This window comes from Onychostoma macrolepis, chromosome 14 (genome assembly GCF_012432095.1).
Source record: "Onychostoma macrolepis isolate SWU-2019 chromosome 14, ASM1243209v1, whole genome shotgun sequence".
Taxonomy (NCBI): domain Eukaryota; kingdom Metazoa; phylum Chordata; class Actinopteri; order Cypriniformes; family Cyprinidae; genus Onychostoma; species Onychostoma macrolepis.
The window spans coordinates 14,839,262-14,861,732 of record NC_081168.1 but is presented as its reverse complement, the minus strand read 5'-3'; the positions used below and the strand labels follow the sequence as shown (position 1 = coordinate 14,861,732).

The following is a 22,471-nucleotide window of genomic DNA, read 5'->3' as shown; positions in this document are numbered from 1 at the left end:
CTGCCGCCTTTGGCATTGTGACTTTAGCTGGAGATCTACATGAGACTATTGACATTCTAATGTAGATAGGCTGTGGAAAATTCTAAATTGAAGAACTGGCTGAATTTGAATTGGTTACACCGCGCATGAAGTTAAATTGAAATTTGAATGGGACTGACAGGAAGAGTGCACTCTGGAAGTGTTCTTCCATTCATAAAAGTTAATAAATAAATCATTAAATCAATATACACCCCTAAATAAATAGCAAGATTTCTATTCCTCAAAGAATCCTGGAAAATAACTATCATAGTTTCTACAAAACTATTAAGCAGAACAATTGTTTTCAACATAAGAATTGTTTCTTATTTATTTATTTACTTACCTTTATTTAACCAGGAAGTCTCATTGAGATTTAAAATCTCTTTTACAAGAGAGACCTGGCCAAGGTAGCAGCCATACAGTAAGACAATTTTAAAATACAACAACTACACATTACAACAATATTTAAACAACCTCTCAAGAAAAACAACCACAAGCTTCCAATACCACTCTCTTTATGATGCCTTTAAATTCACCAATAGTCACAAATTTATGTAGTTTTAGATATTTTTGCAAATTATTCCATGCCCAGGGTGCGTAATACGGAAACACAGTTTTCTCCAGTTCTGTACAAACTCGAGGTACGTTAAAAAGCAAACACTTGGAAGAGCGTAGCTGGTAATTGACAGAACAAAGACAATTGGTAACACTTTAGAATAGGGAACAATTATTAACTATTAACTATGACTTTTCCCTCAATAAATTCCTAATTTGCTGCTTACTAATAGTTAGTAAGGTAGTTGTTAAGTTTAGGTATTGGGTAGGATTATGGATGTAGAATAAGGTCATGTAGAATAAGGCATCAATATGTGTTTAATTACTACTAATAAATGGCTAATATTCTATTAATATGCATGCTAATTAGCAACTAGTAAAGAGACTCTAAAATAAAGTGTTACCAGACAATTTAATTTATTCCTGTCTTGAGCACCAAAACAGCATATTAAAATGATTTCTGAAGGATCATGTGACACTGAAGAGTGGATTAATGGCTGCTGAAAATTCAGCTTTGCCATGACAGGAATAAATTACATTTTTTAAATATTAAAATAGAAAACAGGTATTTAAAATCAGAATTTTTCCACAATATTACTATTTTACTATATATGTTTATCAAATACATGCAGACACCAAACTTTCAAATAATAGTGCGTACAGAATATGAATTAGAATTCTACTTTATTACATCCAAATTGCAAATGTGCATCGTTTGCAACATTAAATTCAAATCCAGTAGCAATGTCAATACACCTATTTTCACCTATTTTAAGGCTAGGTTTAGCCATATGTCAAGGAATGTTTATCTGCAAGTTCTGCTTCATCAGATGCAAGTGCATTGATTTATTTATTTCTTGAATTGGCTCTCATCAACCAGAAAGACTAATACAGTAGGAAATGTTGCTTTTCCCAGTTATATTGATCAAATGCACAAAAATAAAAGCTAAAGTGCTAAATCATCCGATATAGATAATTTACATTGATCCTCCTCTGATATATGCCTTCAAATATATACAATATTACAAGAAAGTACATGACAAAAGATGCAAAGTGAAACAGTAGCAGTCTAGGTTGTTAAGATGGAATATCTAAAGCTTCCCTGAAGAGGAGCAGAATTTTGATGAGCCAGCTGAGAGGATGCAGAATCGCAGGTTATTATAAGCCTCCGCTGAGATGCCGAGTGGGTGTTTTTCAGCCAAGCATGCTTTTTAACTACAAATGCATCACACGCTCAGACATTCACGCATACACACGCACATGCAAACACTCGGTCACATACTGTTCCTTTGAGGAAATTCAAGCTAATCCTTGGGAAGACATGACTTCACAGATTATTCTTTCTCAATTATGTAAAATGTAACTAAAACTGTCATTTCTATTTGAGGATCGCTGAGGCACAGTACTTGTTCGTCAATCTGATGTTAAATGACGTGAATTAGATCTTCCTTTTCACAAAGGCATCACTTTCTTGCACAAGTATCGCCACTGACAGTGTTCAGACAATACAGCTATTTCTATTCATGTAAAGGACATTTACGCATACACTGTGTGTAATACACCCACACATGGATACTATTAATTAGTGATGATATTTCATGTGGTGGTCTCTCCTGAGATTAGCAAGACCACCAATCGACACATTGCCATTGCAAACCTCAGAGTTCATATAAACAGAATCTCCTTCTTTCTCTCTCTTTCTGTTCAAACACTATCCTCTGATGTTTTCACATTGTTCTATATCTACGCATTCTGGTACGTTTGATGTTATTCGTGATTGCCAATGGAAGGTAATGAAGCCTGCCTAAAATCAAAACGTTTTTGACATTTTTTTTAGAACAGCGCTTGCTGTAACGTCTGGAATGCATAATGACTTTCAATTACCAATGGCTCTCTCATGTTCCCTCTCTAAGTTAGTCGTGCAAAGTAGAAAAGAGTGAGATATAGCCTTTGAAGCAGTGCCACTGACAAGGAACGTCCCATTGAAGATAAAGGTGGCTTCCATGTTGCGTGAATCGCCTACCACTGGAGGACAACACTCGCCGTGGGCTGCAAACCAGCATTTACTGGGGACGTCTCATTAATTTCTCATTGGTGTCAGTGATGGACTCAGCAGGTGGGAGAAGCATCATGATATTAAGTGGGATGTGATGATAGAGTGAAAATGAAATGCTAAATATGCATGTTTTGAATTCTGACGGACCTCGGACACAAACTGAATGCAAATTTGAGGCAGCGCCCACTCGACGGTCTTGGCTGGAATGAGGTATTCATGTCTTGTCCATATGAGAGTCTTGTCATACTGGATGAAAGAGACAGAACATTACCAGAGATAGGAGTACGGTTGTCAAAATTAGCTTTCCATTGTGTCCTTGAAAAGCAGTCATTGAGTAATCTGTCCAAGGAACTTGTGTTTCTATGATTTAGAGTGGGAAGTAAAATGATTCAAATTAAATCACTTACTGTAAGAGAAGAATGATAAGTTGATGAATTAGACTGAAAAAATCATGCCCATTTTATAAAGACCAGAGTGAAAGCAGTGAATATATTTTAATAATATAAATATAAATATAATATATAATATAAATATTTTTTTTCTTTTTTAAAATTTTAAAGAGCGTGTGTGGTAAGGGTTTGGCCAGTTACCACTATCCCATTAGCTTTTTTTTTTTTTTTTTTTTAACCTTACTCATTAACCCATTACAGTATGTTACTTAAATTTAGAATTTATATTATTGTGTTATTTTGTAACTTATTTAAAATTCAATTGACATCCAGAAATAAGTTCACACAAGCACCAAACAGCACTGTGACATCCAGTGTGAAGAGCTTCAGTTTAAACAACACAATGATTTAAATTAATTTAAAGCCAGATGAAACAGCGCTGTTAAACAGGAGAAAAATACAGTTAAAAGGCTTTTCAATCTACAAATGACAATCATTTACCATGGATTTACTGTGGTAACTCTCACTGCACCATGGTATTGTGGCAGAAATGTGGGATATTCATGTCAAATTTTATTACATTATTAATGTAGACATGCATCAAATGTATTGAAGGAGTAAAATAATATAATTACAGTATTGTTGTTGTTGTTATAGCTTTTGTGCAATAATACTAAATGTAGATTTAGGCTACTGATTTTCACACAAATACCTAGAAACAAAATAGTTAAATTTTTACCATTGTATTGATGTGCTATATGTGTGATTTTGACTGTGGTTATCATGATCTAAATATATGCCACTCTGGGGGACCAATGGCTAATTTGAATGAAACTCAAACAGTCAGAATTATTAAATTTCACCATATAACAATGTGGTTGTTAATTTTTACAGATGTTATTGTTTTTGATAGTGAACATAAATTTACATCTGTTTTCTAACTCAAAACTACTTCTGTCAACTCAAGCTACTGTCAAATGTGCCTTTCCAAGAGAGAGGAAAAAGGTAAAATTAATTATTATTGCAGCCTGCACTGCAAACTGAGCTAAGAAACATCAAAGTCAGGCAACGCAACCTGTTTCATGATTTGAAAAGATATCACTCAGTAGAACATGAGTAAACTAAGGAATTATTAGATATTTATTAAACTATAAGATATTTATTTTGATAACCCTATACTAAATCACACTTTATTATTATTACAATATGTTTTCCCCCTAGATCCTTAGATTTGACCTTATGGCACCACAACTAAAACTAGCCACTGGCTTTTCCAAAAGTGACTAATAAATGAGGAACATCACAATCAATGTGTCGTTAAAATCAAAAATTATTCTTAGTCCCCATTACCCAATTATAAGTCTAAAAGCTAGATTTAGTACACACACAAGAAAGAAAATGCAAAACATAAGAGAAAGAGGCTTTTTATATACACATGTATATTAGTGCTTTGATTACAATGCTTACTTCTCAGAAGAAATTGAGTGGTACATTGAAAAAAAAACGAAAATATATATGCCTTTACTACTTTCAACTCCTTCAAAACAGCATTTTTATTCTCTCCACCAACCACTGAACCGAACACACGAAGATTGTGGGATATCATGGGCAGTGAAGGATACAATGCTGCCTTCAAAAACCAACCAAAGAAAGGCATCTTAGAAGACAGGATGTTATGCAAACATTAAGTTCATACGTGTCTTGATTCCTTCCATTTTTCCAAATACTGCTTCTGAAGGAAACACCTCTCAGATACAGTTGTCTTGCAATACCCAAATTGTGCAATACTGAGTTACTTGAGGCCTCAACTCTAGCTACAATACACACTAGATCATCAACACACAAATGTTTTCATATCATCAAGGTCACAGATTAATGGCATAACCCAGCGAATGCATTTTTCCTCTATTTCTACTGCAGTATAAAACAGCAAACAAAACTGATTAAGAATTAATGACTCTGGAAATGAATCCCATCCAATTATATTTCTCCATTTGTTCTCTAATCACACTTACACAATAATTGATCTAGATGTTTTATTAGGTTCTCTTTAAAGGGGGTCCACAGAGACTTTCTAGGAAGGAAGGAAAGGATCTTGTTTGTGGCACCAAGGCTGTTTTTACACATAACTGGAAATGTGTTTGTGTGACTAATGGTCTAAATCTGTAAATAAAACCATAGCTGCAGTACAGACACTCTGTGTCAGTGCAGAGAACGCCTGGCTGCTGTTCACACGCTGACTGGTGTGCGGGTGGAGAGGAGGCCTGCCTTCCTCACAACCCCTGCCAGGTTTGTGTCTGCAAGCCTGCTGCCTCTCGTCTCGGCACGCCTGCCCACAAAGTTCTCCATTTCATTTTACTCCTCACCATCTCACTCGCTCCCTCCCACACAGCAGGCTCGGTTTATTCGTGCCACCATTAGGGGGTGCTCTGGAGGCTCAGCCTTGAACTTTAACACTGGAATCTGCTTGAGTCCCAAAAGTCTCTGGCATTGTCGTTCGGAGAAACTCACCTCTGACGAACTATCAAAGCAAAGCCTTTTATCACCCTTTGAAGATTAATTTTGGCTGGGGCTGCTGGATACCTTCAGGCGGCCATGTTGTCTTCTTTATTATGGTGCAACAGACACGTCTACGCACTCAGGGCTTGACTTTATGAGCTAAGCGGTGCGCTTGTAACTCCCTGGACGTGTCCCTAAACAAATTATAATTACAGAGTGGCGGCGATGGACTTCATAAGATGCCATGGCGAATAAGCGGTCACTGAACGAACCAATAGCATTGTGCCAGCTGAATTGAAGGGGGATGGACCTCTGGAACACAGATTTAAACCTTTGCACCCAATTGAAGTAATAACACTCACATCAAAGGCCAAAGAAAACAAGTGTCTCTCTGGTCCCCTAAGCCGGCATACCAACAATGCATCATTTGTGACAGCCAGTCAGAAGTGGTCGTTCTTCCCTTGCGCTTTTTCCGAAGTTGTGTCACTGTTGTCGCTGGCTGCAAGATAATTAATTGGTTGATTAACCCTGAGGACTTGTTGCTCACTGTGTTTGTATAATAAGCCATCTTCCCTTCTGTCTGTCATGACAGAGAGATAAACATACTTTTTTTGCAAGAGAAATTAAATAGTTTCAGGAGAAATGAAAGACTGATTTCTTTAATTCTGTTCATCCTATTTTTGAATACGTACACAATATTTCTCTCTCCCACACTCAATACTTGCAGTCAGATGATAAAAGATGAAAAAGCACAATGCAGTCTGACAAGGTTATGGGCAACAGCAAGTAATGAGAGAAAGAGAGGAGCCGTGCAATTCATCATTTATCACTACAGAGAGTACACACTCCCTCCCTCTCTATCACACTCCACACTTTACTTTCTCTCCTGTATCTTTTTTCACTCTAATAAAAGATGGGCTAATTATTTTTTTATTTTTTTATATGCAAATGGCAATGAAGAGTTTCCATAGAAGACCTACATATTATTATGACCTTGATAGCAGCTTTTTAATCACTTTATTCAATTGTTAATTAATGTCAACAAAGCCCTCTATAGGTTCTAAGATTAGAGTCGATCTAAGAGGAGTCTGTAGATTGCGTTATCTCAAACTTTCTAATGTTTCAGACCTACTACTTTCTTGGCAACTGCTTAAAGAAAAATAAGAAATGTTAGCTGATATGCACAGTGATACAAAAACAGTACACTGCAATCAATCAATCAATCAATACTCTATTTCCGAAACACCATATATAAATATATGGAATATCCAAAAAAAAAAAAAAAAAGAAGTAGGGTGAAGACTTTGTGTTGATTGAGTTTGGAGAGGTTGTTGCACACAAAAATGAGTTTAAATCTGTTTGTAAGAAAAGGTTTGGGGTTTAAGCTATATATATATATGCACACTGTATATTCTTTATCTTTAATTTGACTAGAATTATTCATAAAAGTTAAAAAGAAATTGTGCTCAAAATATGTGAAAATGCAGGAATAAATAAATATTGTGTGACAAAAATTTTATTTAATTTGAAATTGAAAGACAATGCAGTCTTTCAAACTTTAATTTTTACATATGAAAAAGGATTGGACAGGATTTTACATGATCATGTTTTCCAAATTTCTAAGCATGATGTGCATGTGTATACTATTTTCCTATATTCAAATACAGTTAAAACAACAATATTCATTTGTATTGATCCAAACGTTATGAGTATTAATATACTGCAGGAACGAATTCAGAACTAATTCCAAATGCACATAAATAAAATTGAACTTGATACTGACACAGTAACGTCCGATAGAAACAGTCTCCTTGAATGAGCCTCTAAACCTCACACTGCTGGTACAACCCAGCATACAGCAGAGGGCACTTGGGAAGAGCTCATAATAAAAGCAGACAAGACAGGTTCCTGAATCTGTTCAACCTCGAACACGCGATAAGTCCAACCAGTAAGAATGTCAGAGCCCCACCGGCTTCAATAACCCCAGGAGTCAAGCTCCTGTCTGTCACCCAGAACAACTACCTAATGGTGGCTGCCAAGTGGACTCCAATAAATAGAGATAAAGCCCAATTAATTTCCATCACACTATCCATAAAAGCATAATCACAGAGAGCCTGTCTGGTTTTACATCAGTTTTTTTCATTCATTCAAGCTCAGTAAGCCAAACATATGCTATGCTTACTGTGATGCATGTATGGTTTTTGATGATGTTGGCAACTCCTACTTATCAGCAAGTGTTTGTTTGAAGTGTAAGACCATTAGACTGAAAATCCATACTCGATTTGCTTGATTGTGATCACGGCAGCTCTCATCCATTCATGCATTTGTCCTTTGTGAGGCCCAAGCAGTGCAGCAAAATGTGTTTATCTTTACCCAGTGGTGCAGCAAAATCAGAGAAGACTTTTCTCATTCCAGCGGAGGCCCCCAGTCGCTCAGTCTATGACCACTGTCAGATCTGTCTCTGTGATGTCCTTTAGAGGCAGAAAAACATGACCTTTGTGTGGGAGCATCTTTATTTGTTAGCTGTCTTTCAATACCAACAAGAAAGGTCAGAGCAGAGAGGTTTAAAGGCATGTCTACAGTTATGGGCAGCACAGGCGGAAGGTTTGAGAGGCAACTTAATCCTTGACCCTTATCAGAGTATTTGCTATAAATCACATAATTGACTCATTAGGAATTTGGTGAGAAGCCACCAATTCTAAAGAGTGATAATTCTTTCTAACTAACTGAAGGATTTCAAGTGGGAATGTGTATACTGTAATTCTTGTCATTTTCTGTAAACTTAAAAAGAATGCTGACAAACAAGACAAAAGCATGCCACATCCCTCCAAATACATTCTTCATGAATGTCAAAGATTTATAAAATAGCAGCTGATTTCAGAATTGCACAGTGCATTGTTTTCTTAAGGACAAATTGGGGTTTAAAGAGCAATAACAACAGTTGTACTCATGCAGAAACACAATTAAATACAACATGCCTAGTACAGTCCAGTGCACAAAACAAATTAAACATATAGTATCATTGCAGTAAGTGCAACTCGCAACTAAATGACTCTTGAAAATATATAGCACAACCAATGCAATTTAACTGATGATTAAACTGACTTCTATAAAACGATTATTTTTATCAATCAGAAATATAGGGCCCTATCATACACCCGGCGCAATGCGGCGCAAGTGTTTTTGCTAGTTTCAGCCCAAGCAGTTCTCATTTTCTCGTCCTGCGCCACGTTGTTTAAATAGCAAATGCATTTGCGCCCATTTGTGCGCCCATGGGTGTGCTGGTCTGAAAACGAGGTGTGTTCAGGCGCACCCAGCAGGCACCAGACGTCTATGTAATGTCAGGTTGACGTTGGACATGACGTCGGACAGACTTTGCATTTTGGTTGAAAATATTTGGTTGGCGGAAATATTTGACGTCAATTTGACGTTGACTTAACATTGGATTTTGGTTGCACAACCTAAAAACAACAAAATCTCAACGTCAGCTGACGTCGGTATTGGACATCAATTTAACATTGACATTAGACGTTTAATTTACGTTGAATTTTGGTCACCCGACGTCGCAACCGAAATTTAACCAAATATCAACGTGTAGGCTACATGAATGTAAAAATGTCATGCATGTAATAATGGATAGCCATTGCGTGTATCAGAATTAGCCTACCCATTTGCTAGCGCATGAGCAGATCCGTTTGCTCTCTGGAGATGCGTTCAGTCTGTGCGCCTAAATTCCGCCGTTTAAATAGCGAATCCGTTCTTAAAGGGAATGGGAGATGAGACTCTGATTGGTTTATTGCACGTTACGCCCAAAAAAACACCCATTACTCATTAAGAGAATAGGGACAACCTGTTTAGACCATGCGCCTGGGCGCGCTGACCGTTTTCCGTCATTAAACTAGCAAAAGTGGATTCAGACATGCCCAGAGTGCACTTGCGCCGTGCGCTTTAGACCATGTGCTTAGATCGTTAAAATAGGGCCCATACAGTGCAAGCAGAGTCTGATTTTACAACCAAATAAATCAAAACATGCAGCAAAGCCAGTGTAGTCCAATTCACTCTTATGAGCTGGATATCTTAATGAATCATTTAAAACATGTTCAAAACAGTAAATATAAGAGAAGGAGTAATTATCAATAAGAACAGTTATACTAAAGGGCATGCTAAAACAGTTGCAAAAGTTTTGCAATTCACAGCCTGTTCATTTTGGTAAGTCAAAACAAAGCACAATTAGTGTAGTTCAATTCACTTTTATGAGCTGGATCTCTTTATGAATGATTTAGAATGACTGACAAGACACCAGTATCCTTCACTGAATTAACTCCTTTGGAGTGGTTATTGAATCAACCTCGCTGAGCCTAATAAACGACAAGTTTTGTGGCCCTCCTGCTGGAAAACAGGTTCCTGTCAAACAAGGATCATTGCAATGGCATGCAGTTTCACATATAATTCTTCCAAATATGCCTTTATAAATATGTATTCAATCAGTAATCTCATTAAGTTTGTGCTCCTCAAAAGAAAAAAGGCCAAAAAGGGTTGGAACAACATGAAGATGACAATGTTCATATTTAGGTGAATATCCTTTAACAGATTAGCAAGTCTCAGGGGACCGACTGTACAATCACATAGATTTAATGTCACAATGAACTTGCTTCCTGCATGTTAAATGTACCTTTAACCGTCACTGACATTCATTTCAAGGTTAGATCCATAACTGGAATCATCAAAGGAGATCTTTCACTCCACCAGGGAACAGTGACTGACAGGAAGTCTGACTTCAGAGAAGACGGCCAAGAAATGATGGCCCAATGAACCTGTCCTTTCAGTGTGTACAGGGCCCGGCAGAAAACCATTGTTCATAGAGGGGAAAGATAACGGAGATACTAATGGTGTGAATGGGCATTAAAATGGATTAAAGATAAGTAACAGGATTGGTGCACACAAGCGCACCAGGTGAAATCGTTTGAAGTTTATTAATACTGCCAAAGTCGAGATCAAGACGAGCTTGTTTTGATCAGCTATAACACTCTGTTTATACTGGGGGTAAAATAAAAAATAAAAATCTTTAAATGCATTTCTTAAAATGAAAACACATATCAGATTAATATTACTTCAAATGCGCAGTATTAATGATGCAAAAATACAGGTAAACATGCACACTCCTTTACATTTGGTATGGGCACATTCCATAGACTTCTATATGTTATGTATGTAATATGTAAATAATATATTATATGTAAATAACTATAAATACTTTACACTAACTTAAACTAACTTCAGAAGTAAACATAAACATACAGTACTGTGCACAGCCATACACCTGTAGAAACCTTCCTACAAAGCTACCTGAAGTGTATCTAAAGGCTATTTTAAACGCAAAGGGTGATCATACCAAATACTAATTAGATTTAATAGAAGTTAACTGAGAAATAAAATCTATTCATGACATAATTTTTTAAATGACGCTCACTTTTCACACAAGTGCTCAAAACATTTCACAGTAGCTTTGTAGGAAGGATTCTTGAAGCGTCTTGGAGATGCCACAATTCTGGATTTAGTCCATATCAGTTTTTTTTTTTTCTGTTACTTCATGTCATTCCACTGCTAAAATCTATTTAATCAGACCAGTTTGACGTGCAACTCGTGTGGTTTCTTCCCGTGCCCCCTCTGCCATTGGTCATCAAATTGATAGTCCTTCTCCAAGAATACTGTATGTTAAACCATTGCTGGCTCGGTCATGTCGCGGTCATAATGCTCAAACAAAAAGAGCAATGACCGTGTCACAGAGCCTTTGTATTCAGGGGACTCAAATGGCCTACAAATGTCTTTTCAACATGATCTCACAGAATTCCGTGTAATGTTCAGGATTTAATTAACCTCCGACTCTGTGGTGGCATCACGGAATCGCCGAAAATTCCGTGATGGGCTCACAGAAAAAAATCTGTGATGGGCTCACAGAAAAAAATCCGTGATGGGCTCACAGAAGTGATACCAATGTAAGTCAGTGCAACCCATTCTCACTCCCGAGGCGTCAAAAACTGAAGCATGGTCAAACGCCTTTCGCGTCACTATGAAGACGCCAAAAGTGCCCCTAGGCGTCAGTATATGACCAAATAGGAACTCCATTGCTTTCAATTGCTTGCTTTATGCGTCAGGTCAAGACGCTTATGGAAAATGACAACGTTATCCTCCGTTGTTTTCAGTTGTTTGTCTCAGTTTAATGGTTTGCATGCATTTGTAAAAAATATAAATAATTTTATATACATTTATTGGAGCACCTAACCCACCCCTACCCACTTCTGAACAACATAAAACACGTAACAGGCAAATATAAGTGCAGTCACCGGTATTTACTGCAAAAACTGACCATAAACAAGCAGTATAAAAGCATTGCAAACAAGTCGTGTTGCATTCCAAGTCTTCTGAAGCCATACAAAGTCTTTATGCGAAGAAGAGAGTAAAACACAAGGTTTTAATCGCTGAAAATGACCCCGCTCTGTTAACGCGCTCACATCTCATTCAAAAAGATACTACCGTGTACCGTCCCGTAGCGTGACGCAATTGGTCACGAGACACACAAGAGCCAATAGCCTGTCGGAACAGCAAAACGCAATCGGTCACGAGACACACAAGAGCCAATAGCATTCCACAACCAAGGCTGACGTAAGGCTTCTTCTGGCGGCATTTTTTGAATTTGCGCACAGAGTCAGACTGCAGCACACAGGGTTAACGGCGGACGGAGACGGCGATCGCGTCTACTCCTCTCACAAATCAAATGTTTTGCCTCGGAAGACTTGGAATATTAATATTTTTTGAATAAATCTTGTGTTTTATTGACAAGTGGTAGGTTTAGGGGCAGGGGTTGGGTTATGTGCTCATAAATGTGTAAATAATGTAATATAAATAAAACTGTTGTGGCTGTTTACATTGAAAAATCACACCCCAACATATATGCAATAATAGCACTGTTATTACCCAATATATAATTTAATAATGACGATAAAATTCCCAGTATGGCGTCGGCATATTGACGCTAAGGGTTAAAGCAATGGAGGACCCTGCAAGTCGAAAAATGACGCTAAGGGGTACCTTGAGCGTCAAAAAGCGACGCCAAGTGGTCCTGACCAAGCTTCAATATGTGACGAGTTGGGTGTGAGAATGGGTTGGTCAGTGACAGGCATCAGCCGTGCTCCACGCACGGAAACCCTTAGCATCAATATGCCGATGCGATACTGGGGAATTTATCGTCATCATTATTGTTCAGAACTGGGTAGGTTTAGGGTAGGGGTGGGGTCAGGTACTCCAGTGAAAGTATAACTGCATCGGAGTCACTCTTTTTACGTGGTCCGATGCAGCGCTGGTGTTGAACCAGTGAATCCGTGCATGGACCACGGCTGATGCCTTCTGTGAGCCCATCGCGGAATTTTCGGCGATTCCGTGATGCCACCACAGATTCGGAGGTTAATTAAGTCCGTGAACATTACACGGAATTCTGTGAGATCAGGTTGGTCTTTTAGTATTCAGACATATTAAGCTGGAGAAGTGTTTTAACAAAAAAATTAATTAATTAATAAAAGAGAACACACTTCAGGCTCCTCTGTTGCAGACAGGTAGATACCTCCACATTTTAAGAGCCTCTCCTCATTAATTTCCTTCAAGCCGCCGGTCATTTAAACAAATAGAGAGGTCTAGTTTCCCACTGGGCCCGCAGTAGTCTTGTCATTAAGAAATGATTATGATTCTAATAACTCTTATGTCTTTTAAGCTGTTATAGAGGCAGAGGTCAATTAAAATTACCTCCTACCTCTTGTTAACTTTTCAATCTGAGGATCTCTGCACATGTAGTAAAGAAAGATTACTATACTGTGTTCTTATCAATCTAATCTTTTTTTGTTTTTTGAAAAAGCCATCTTGACATATTCCTTATTAAAAGTCATGCAATGTAGGATACTTCCCAGAAATCAGGCACTTGGAATCAGGGATGCCACCTGATTTATCCGAGTCTGTCTGAGACTAAAGCTAAGAGACATGTACAATCCAGAGATAATGTCATACACAGAAGCTGGAACAAACATTACATTTACTTTTTAAGTTTCATCTTGTTTTGGGGGAGCTCCAGTGAAGGTTTTTTTTTTATTCCCCATTGTTTCCTCAGCTGCTGGTGGGAAAGGAAGTTAGGTAACACTTTATTTTAAGGTGTCATAATACAGAGTAATTACCTAATTAAGTACTTAGTAGTAGCCGTTGTACTTACATGAAATGAAGTGTACTTACCATGTAACTAAGTTATGGAACAGCCTGTACTTACAGTTTGTGATTATGTAGATGTAATAGGCAGCTACTGTTACACATATGTAACAGACTGAGTTTGTTACACAGCTACTTGTACACTTAAGTACAATCTTGATACACTTTATTTTAAGTAGCTTATGCCTGTGTAATATTCTGTAAATTTAATGTAATTAGAAAGGCATTACATATACTTTAGCTGTGCACTGGTGGGTTAAATCAAACTAAGGTGCAGCTGGATAAGGTGTACAGTATAGATACACATGAAGTGCACTTAAGTACTTAAGTATCTTGATACACTTTATTTTAAGTAGCTTATGTCTGTGTACTTACATTTATAATTACAATGTTTAAGTCTGCAACATATGCAACAATCTTTTGGTTACATAAGTAGCTGTGTAACAGACTCGGTCTGTTACATATGTGTAACAGTAGCTGCTATTGCATCTACATAATTACAAACTGTAAGTACAGGCTGTTCCATAACTTAGTTACATGGTAAGTACACTTTGGTTCATGTAAGTACAATGGCTACTGCTAAGTTTTATTTAACTTCACACAATACTGGAGAACAGACTGTGCGTCTTTGTCACCTAATTGTATTTAGGTAATTACTCTGTATTATGACACCTTAAAATAAAGTTTTACCGGAAGTTAACAGCCAAGCTGTCAGTTACACAGGTGTGCATTCACTACATCTGCTAGTGGATAAAAAAAGGTCTTAAAACAATGCAGAAGTTCTGTAATCAATAGTTCTGTGGCTGTGCTCAAACTTGTGGTATACAGGGGGTTTGGGCAAGATGTACATTAGAGCCTTCTGAGCCTGCTTACCATTCAAAAGTTTGGTGTCAGCAATTTATTTATTTTTTAATTCAGCAAGGATGCATTAAATTGATCAAAACTAACAGTAAAAAAACATTTATAACATTACAAAAGTTTTCAATTTCAATTTGTATTATGCTTCAACAAAAATATTCAGCAGCACAAACGTTTTCAACATTGATGATGATAATAAAAGTTTTCTGGACACTAAATCAGCATATTAGAATGATTTATGAAGGATTATGTAATACTAAACACTGCTGAAAATTCAGTGTTGCCATCAGAGAAATGTATTACATTTTAAAACTTGTTTCGTTGGAATATATATATATATTGTAACGGGGCTGACGAGACGTGAGACGTGCGGATCCAAGTGCAAGCTTTTATTTATAGGCATGGTCATAAATACAGGCAGGGTCGAGCGATGGCAAACAGGTATGGCAGGGACAAGACAAAGAGTAATCCTAGGGCAAGCGAAGGTCGACGATCGGCGAACAGTATCCAGTGGGCAAGGCAGAGAGATAATCCAGGGAACACGGGCTAGAATCCAAATAGGGGTGCAAACAGTGTCCAAACGGCAAGGAAAGGGTTAATCCAGGGAACACAGGCTAGAACAAACACGGGAAAACACAATCCAAAACAGGCAGGGGAAAACTAACAGGGGCTCTGTAGAGTTGCTACGGCTAGGGGAGCGGTAAACGCGTACAATACTCGGCAGTGAGGGAAACAAAGTCCAGGGTTTATATAGAGTGTGTGATTAGTGAGAGCTGTGTGATCAGTGCCTTCAGCTGTGTGTGCAATCAGTGCAATGGATGATGGGAAATGAAGTCCAGTGTTATGTATGGTGTGAGTCAATGTGGTGAGCAAGTGACCTCTGGTGGAGGGTGAATGGAAGTGCAGTCCAGATTCGTGACATTATATATATATATATATATATTTTACCATATAAATTTTCAATTTTACTGCACTGTATATTTTATTTTAAAAATGCACTCAACTTTCTTTCTTTATTTTCTCTCTTTCTCCCCCTTTGTTTATGTGGGATAATTTGGGTTGGGTAGGGATAAGGGTGATGTTCTTGTTATTTACATAATTTTATTTATCTATCGCTATGGATGTTTTTTTTTGTTGTTTTTTTTTTTTTTTAAATAGCAGGTTGTGTTGATTTTCACATATGCCATGTATGTTGTTAAGAATCTGCATAATAAAAAAAATTATAAAAAAATAAAATAAATGCAGCCTTTGTGAGCATAAGAAATTTATTTCAAAAACATTTAAAAATCTTACCAGCTTCAAACTTTCGAATGATTGTGTTTAAGTGTGTTTACCTCATTTAAATGTATTACATTCATTTGCATAATCTATTATGTACTCCTCAAGCTACCCTCAATTCTAAATTCTGCACACAACCCAGTCAGGGTGACCAAAATGAAATTTACTGTCCATAAGATCTTTTCCAATTCCCAATTCCCAAGTACTTGCTTGGCTTAAGTCTCAACCTGGCCTTGGCATTTAGTGTTCATATCAAGGGAGATTATTGCAACCAATTTTAAAACTCTGAAATGTTTTAAGCCCCCAGTCAAGGTCATAGTCTTACTGAGTGTGTTTTGACTGCAGCATAAAGCTTGAAAAAGTTCAGATCGTATTTTGCAGTTAAGCCCCGTTCAGTTTTAGAAGAAATGCTGTATTATTGTATTCCACGCAGTCTATCACAGGTCACTGGCAACTGACTGTCACAGGTGGGTGGCAAACAAGCAATTTTATTTTGTTTCACTATGCGTGAATGGAATCTGACAATGAATGAAGGGAAAAGATGGAATGTTTTCAGAGTGCCAAAAAAAAAAAGACAGAATAACAACAACTCTTTGCACGTGGTATTAAATTATATAAGTAATATTAAGAAATACAAATATGAAATTAATGCAAATACAACATACTAATTGTTTATATAAATATTAGTACCTAAGAAAAGTCTGTTAGTTAAAATTACTTCTATTTTCGGTTTTTAATATGCCCATCAACGTAAGTGCTTTTATGACAATATGCCCAGAAGTTGGACATCTACATATCTATATTCTGATTTTCTACGACCAATCCCAGGTATGAATGAGGGCAGAGTCTTAACTGGAAAGGTGAAGAAACAATCAAAAAAAGGAGAAAATAAAAAGAGGAGTTGCAAATAACAATATATATAACTGAATGTTTTTACATCCAAACTCACTGTGGAATAGATTACTTCTAGGCAAAAAGAGGAAGATAAGTGTGCCTCTCTCACAAATGGAATCATCTATTATGTGACCTATTTTACAAAAGAAGTTTACTTGGCTGCAGATGGGCTCATAAATTTCCGAAACGGACAAGCCAAAGATAGATACACTCTTACATATGCTCTCGAGGCGATAGCTGTGAATTGTTATTAAATCCAGATCAGCTCTTAAACGAGTCTAGTTCCTCTGTACCGTATGTTGCCAATAAAGCTGCAGTTCACAAACCTACAAAAACTTGCAGATAAAAATAGAAACACTGACTTAATTTCATCTCTCATGTGCATGCTCCCAATCACACTCCAACAGTGTTTGGTAAGTTACTGTAAAAAAGTAATTAATTACTAGTTACTAATTACATATTCAGTTAGATTACAGTATAAATTACTCTCTCCAAAATGTATTTAGCCTAATTACTTATTAAAATTATTGTCTAAATCCTATATCAACCTTGACAAGTTAATGATACAAGGATAGACATGAAATGGTTCTTTTAATTCTTTCAAGTAACTACATAAATTATTCTGGTCACACTTTAGATTTGGGTCCAGTTACACTCTCAGAAATAAAGGTACAAAAGCTGTCACTGGGGCGTTACCTTTTCAAAAGGTACATGTTTGAACCTAAAGGGTCCATTTTGGTACCTTTAAGGTACATATTACTTAAAGTGTACATATTTGAACCTAATAGATACAAAAGTGTACCTTTTGAAAAGGTACCGTCCCAGTGACAGCTTTTGTACCTTTATTTCTGAGAGTGTAACTAACTGTTAACTATGACTTTTGCCTCAATATACTCCTAATTACTGCTTATTAAAATTTACGCCGGTTTCACACTGCACACGTGAGTAGCGCATATTTTTGGCGTGCACGTTAACAAATGAGTGCATTCACACCGGGAGCAGGAGCAGCGCTCCTAAATTATTCAATCCAGTTACACTTTATTGTTGGAATTCTTTCCAAAATTTGTCTTGGATCTCACAGTGTGTCTCACATCAATTCACATCGATAATTACAAAACAAACAATACAATAGACACACCTAATACAAAAAAAATATATAAAAATTAAAAAATTAAAATAAAAACAGTACATAAACGCACGGCTACAGTGCATTAGAATAGTCAGTCCTTTCTATTTTGCAGAGGCCTATTTGAACTCCAAATTCTGGTTTATTAATTTTACAGACTGATACACAAAAGATTTAAGTAACATAGCCAATTCAATCTAGCATATGCAACTCTAAACCTTCTGTTAGAGGGCAAAAATGAATATTCCTCATACAAAATGTGAGAAGGTTCAGACATATTTGACACATTTGATCAATTACACAATCACTAAGATTGTGATGTGATGTTCGTTTAAAGTTTAATTTAAGTGTAAAGTATGCTCATTTCTAATTATGCATTCATCTGAATTGTTTTGTTAATGCTGAAGTCTTTCACCTTTGCATGTAAAAGGTTTTTGTCGTTGTCTTGTTATATGACTATACTTGTTAAATGTGGAGTGTACCAGCTGCTTATATTTAAAAAAAAACTAAATAAATAAATAAAACGACATTTTGTTGTGAAGTAGCCTAATTAATTTTTTTAATAAATTTGACAGACTAATACACAAAAGATTTACATAAAATAGCCAATTCAATCTAATATGCAACTGAAGCCTTCTGTTAGAGGGCAAAAATGAATATTCCTCACACAAAATGTGAGAAGGTTCAGACATCATTTTTCATGACAGGGTCTGCAGTTTTTTCGTATACACTTGGCTCAAGTTTATCGTGTAAACTACCAATATATAATATATGTTATTTATTTACATATGTTTGTGGGACAGAGGGGAGGGGGACACGGTCGCATCACAGAGTTTGCTGGCCATATCATACATCAAAGCACATGGCACACAGTATTCGGAAAAGAACGCTGGAAAATACGATAGAAATGACGATATTCGTCTGTACAAGCCGCGGTTCAGCTGTGTGCGACAAACGCTGCCAGTACATTATGAACACGAAGTGCATTATGGGCGCAGCCGCCATTTGTAAGGTATCATTGCTGGTTTGTTCTGTTGGGAGAATTGTGTTGTTCATTTAAAAATAATTCTGTGATAAAATGGTACGTTCTTGTTGTGTGATAGGCTGCAATAGTAAGTCTCACTACTGAAAAGGGTTAGGTATTGGTTTGTGTAATTAATACAATAAAGAAAAAATGCATGAAAAGAGGGTAGTATTCAAATTCATTTGACACGTTCAAACTAAACAAACCATCCTTATACAGTTAACATGACATTATTACATAATAATCATTACAGAAAACATACCTTTGCTGTTACTACTGTGTTGTCGCAGTCCTTTAGACGGAATGCAAATAAATCCTGTACCCAGCCATTGGTGAAATGTCCGTGGGCTTCCAGAGATTTATTGTTTTTAAATTGTTTGGACTGGTATATGCGCTTATGCCATAAACAAGATAATTAACAATGTCTAAGTATGAGGATGAAGGTAGCAATGTGGGGTCAGCACTCCAACTTACTGCAGTCAGCTCATATGGATCTATATTCTGAATGGATAACAATTTCTCTAAATAACGGTCCCTGGCATCTTTATCGAGTTTATCTCGGTACGGCCTTTTCTCAATTTTCTTTTGCTTCTCCATGTTTGTGAGTTATATTTACGTCGTATTTACGTCGTATCTAAATATTTATCTTATTAGTTATCTTAGAGTTATCTCATTTACTTTTACTGCTGTAATCTCTTTAATTCTCCGTCAGTAGCGCGATACCTCAAAAATGGCGCCGCGGTGACGTCACACACAACAAAACCACGTGTCTGACAAAGACCGATGGGCGCCCGCTGCTCCTGCTCTGCGGTGTGAAACGGGTATTTAGCAGTGGTGTTCCGTCCATATAAGCTGCGAATGCGCCGCATACCCAGGCCGTCTGAGAGAATGAGTTCACGGGCTAATGAATATAAACATGATTATAAGTTGATCTCTTGTCATTTGAGATGTGACTTAAAGCTTAATAAAGTGTTGGGAATAAGTATGTAAAATTATTTATTTGAAAAAAAAAATTGTAATTTTCTGTAAATCTATGTCAGTGAGACAGTGACGGAAGCTTCCGGGTAAGCGGATTCTCCGCAGCTTTGGCGCCTCCGCTCTGTGGCTACGACTCGTCAGGATTGTAGCGCGTTCTCAGTGTTTAGCTGGTAGACTGCTGTTTTCATGGGCGAGGTAAGCTGTCCGAGAAGCGCTCGCCCAGGTGGAAAAAATGCGCTTTTGCTGCCAGATCTCGATTGCCGAAAATTACATTGTGTTTGATGCAAAACTAACCCGACGAAATCATATGAAAAAAAAAAAAAAAAAAATCATAACTATATATTTTCATGCTTTCTCAAGCAAAGCAAATTTTGAACTAAAACATATCTGGTCATAGACAATGTTGGTGGCGTTATTGTCAACATGCCTAAGTAGTAAATAAATTTTAAAAAAAGTTTATAAAAATGTATACAAAATTTGAAATAATAACAAACATCATTTCCGTATACTTGTGTCGCTTACAGTTAAAGTCCTTGTGTGATTTTATTGTTGTTTGGTACGTATTTCATGTCACGCTAAAAAGTGCACCCAGGTACGTAAATGCCATGAGACCAGGTAGCATTTAGAATAAGGTCTTTAAGAATAACTATAAGAATAAAGACATTAATATGTGCTTTTTAAGTAAACAGCTGCTGAATATTCTTATTAGCTCACTAAAGTATTTAAAGTGAGAAGGGTACATAAAAAAAAAACATGCATTTTAAGGTTAGACTTTAAATTGTGATGTTAAATCCACTACTGTATTGTTTATAAATGTTCTACACTCTACACTGTAAAAAAAAGTCCGTAAAAATACAGTACAATATAGCTTAATAATTTGAAGGAATTTTCCTATTTGGTTTTGAAAGGTGTTTTTCCGTATTTTTTAATTACGTTTTGCATTGTGGGAACAAGAAGCTCAGTCGATTATCGGCGCGAAAACAGTGCCATAGCAGGTGTCATTATTCACGGAGATAGTATCGGTCAAAATTTCATTTTAAAGTCGGATTTCGGGTTTGGGGAACTGTTCTTACACTTCCGTGGTAAATTAGTTTTTGTTAAATGTAACATAAACTGTAACTTTAACTTAGTTGCTGTCTAGCTTGTTTGGCAAATGAATGTCTGAGCTCCGAGCCGTCATATTCAAAATTTTCAGCAGACCGTCACATTTTACTGGACACATGGAGGTAAGTTATTTGTTACAGTGTTCTCACTTTTAGTTTTATAATTAAAAGTTTATTAACTTTTTAATTGTTGTTGCGGTGTATTTGTTACTGAGCATGTCGTAAAGCATCGGCATATTAACCTATTACTGAGGTGATGTTAAGCAGCTGTAAGAACGTTAAATCTGAGGTACAGCTGTGTTTAGAGCGCTTTATTCTTTCAATTATTTCAACAGGAGCTGGCAGAGTAATTGTCAAGAAAAGAAAACACCATTTACAACTTTTTTATTATTATTATTGAAAAGAGATTAAGATACGACTAGGTGAAGATCTGACATCGCATAATTCTTCAGGCCTTTTCTGCCAAACGAGGTAGGTTTAGACTTTTTATTGTCTTGTTTATGTTAAACACACACACGAGAAGTTAATTCGTTAACGTTACTGGCACGCTGTCTGTGAACACACATTGTCATGACAGAGACTCGGAAACAATCTGCAAGTAACTCAGTTTATTGGTAAGGTGAAAATGATAAATATTACAGTCCAGAAATAGATACAGGTTTGTGGCGCAGGGACTTTGATGGTCAGATGAGTCCGTGAAGAGAAGTGTTGACGTGATGTGACGAATCCAGATAACATCCACAGAACACGAACAGGAACAGGAACGAAGACGGCATAAACTGGAACGAAGACGAGACCAAACACAACCGGGACTCACAAACAACGATCTGACAAAGGAGATGAGAATTGGGTGAGTATTTATAGGTGGTGTGATGAGCTGCAGCTGGTGATTGAATCAGCTGGAGCGTGATCAGTGCCGATGATTCGGCACGCCCACACACTCTCACACACACAAACAACGAGCACGAGACAAGGAGGAAGCATAGGATTTCTGAACCGTGACAGTACCCCTCCCCCTAGAAACGCCTCCTGGCGTTCCCAGGCTCCCTTACCTGTCGATTGTAATCATCGATAAGGGTGTGGTCCAGGATGTCCCTAGCCGGAACCCAACTTCTCTCCTCCGGACCGTAACCTTCCCAGTCCACCAAGTACTGAAATCCGCGCCTCCGTCTTGAGTCCAGAATCGATTGACCGAATAAGTCGGTTCCCCATCTACGAGTCGCGGCGGGGGGGGGGGGGGGGGGAACCGGGGCCAGAGGATTAATGTGTGAATGAAAAACGGGCTTTATTTTAGATACATGAAAGACGGGATGAATTCTCCTGTACACTGGAGGGAGGTTGAGGCGGACTGCCACCGGACTAATGATCTTGGTGACAGTGAACGGGCCAATGAATTTGGGTGCAAGTTTATTAGACACGGAGCGGAGAGGAATGTTCTTGGTAGAA

General features: G+C 37.3%; 1 protein-coding gene across 1 annotated transcript in view; it reads right to left on the bottom strand.

Annotated features, from left to right (window-relative positions):
• lingo2 (leucine rich repeat and Ig domain containing 2) overlaps nt 1-19,536 on the bottom strand; it is a 319,995-nt gene extending 300,459 nt beyond the window's left edge. Inside the window, exon 1 of the mRNA XM_058798129.1 lies at nt 19,207-19,536. The gene's annotated coding sequence lies outside the window, so the exon portion shown is untranslated. The remainder of the gene's footprint in view (nt 1-19,206) is intronic.
• Between the last annotated feature and the right edge of the window lie 2,935 nt (nt 19,537-22,471).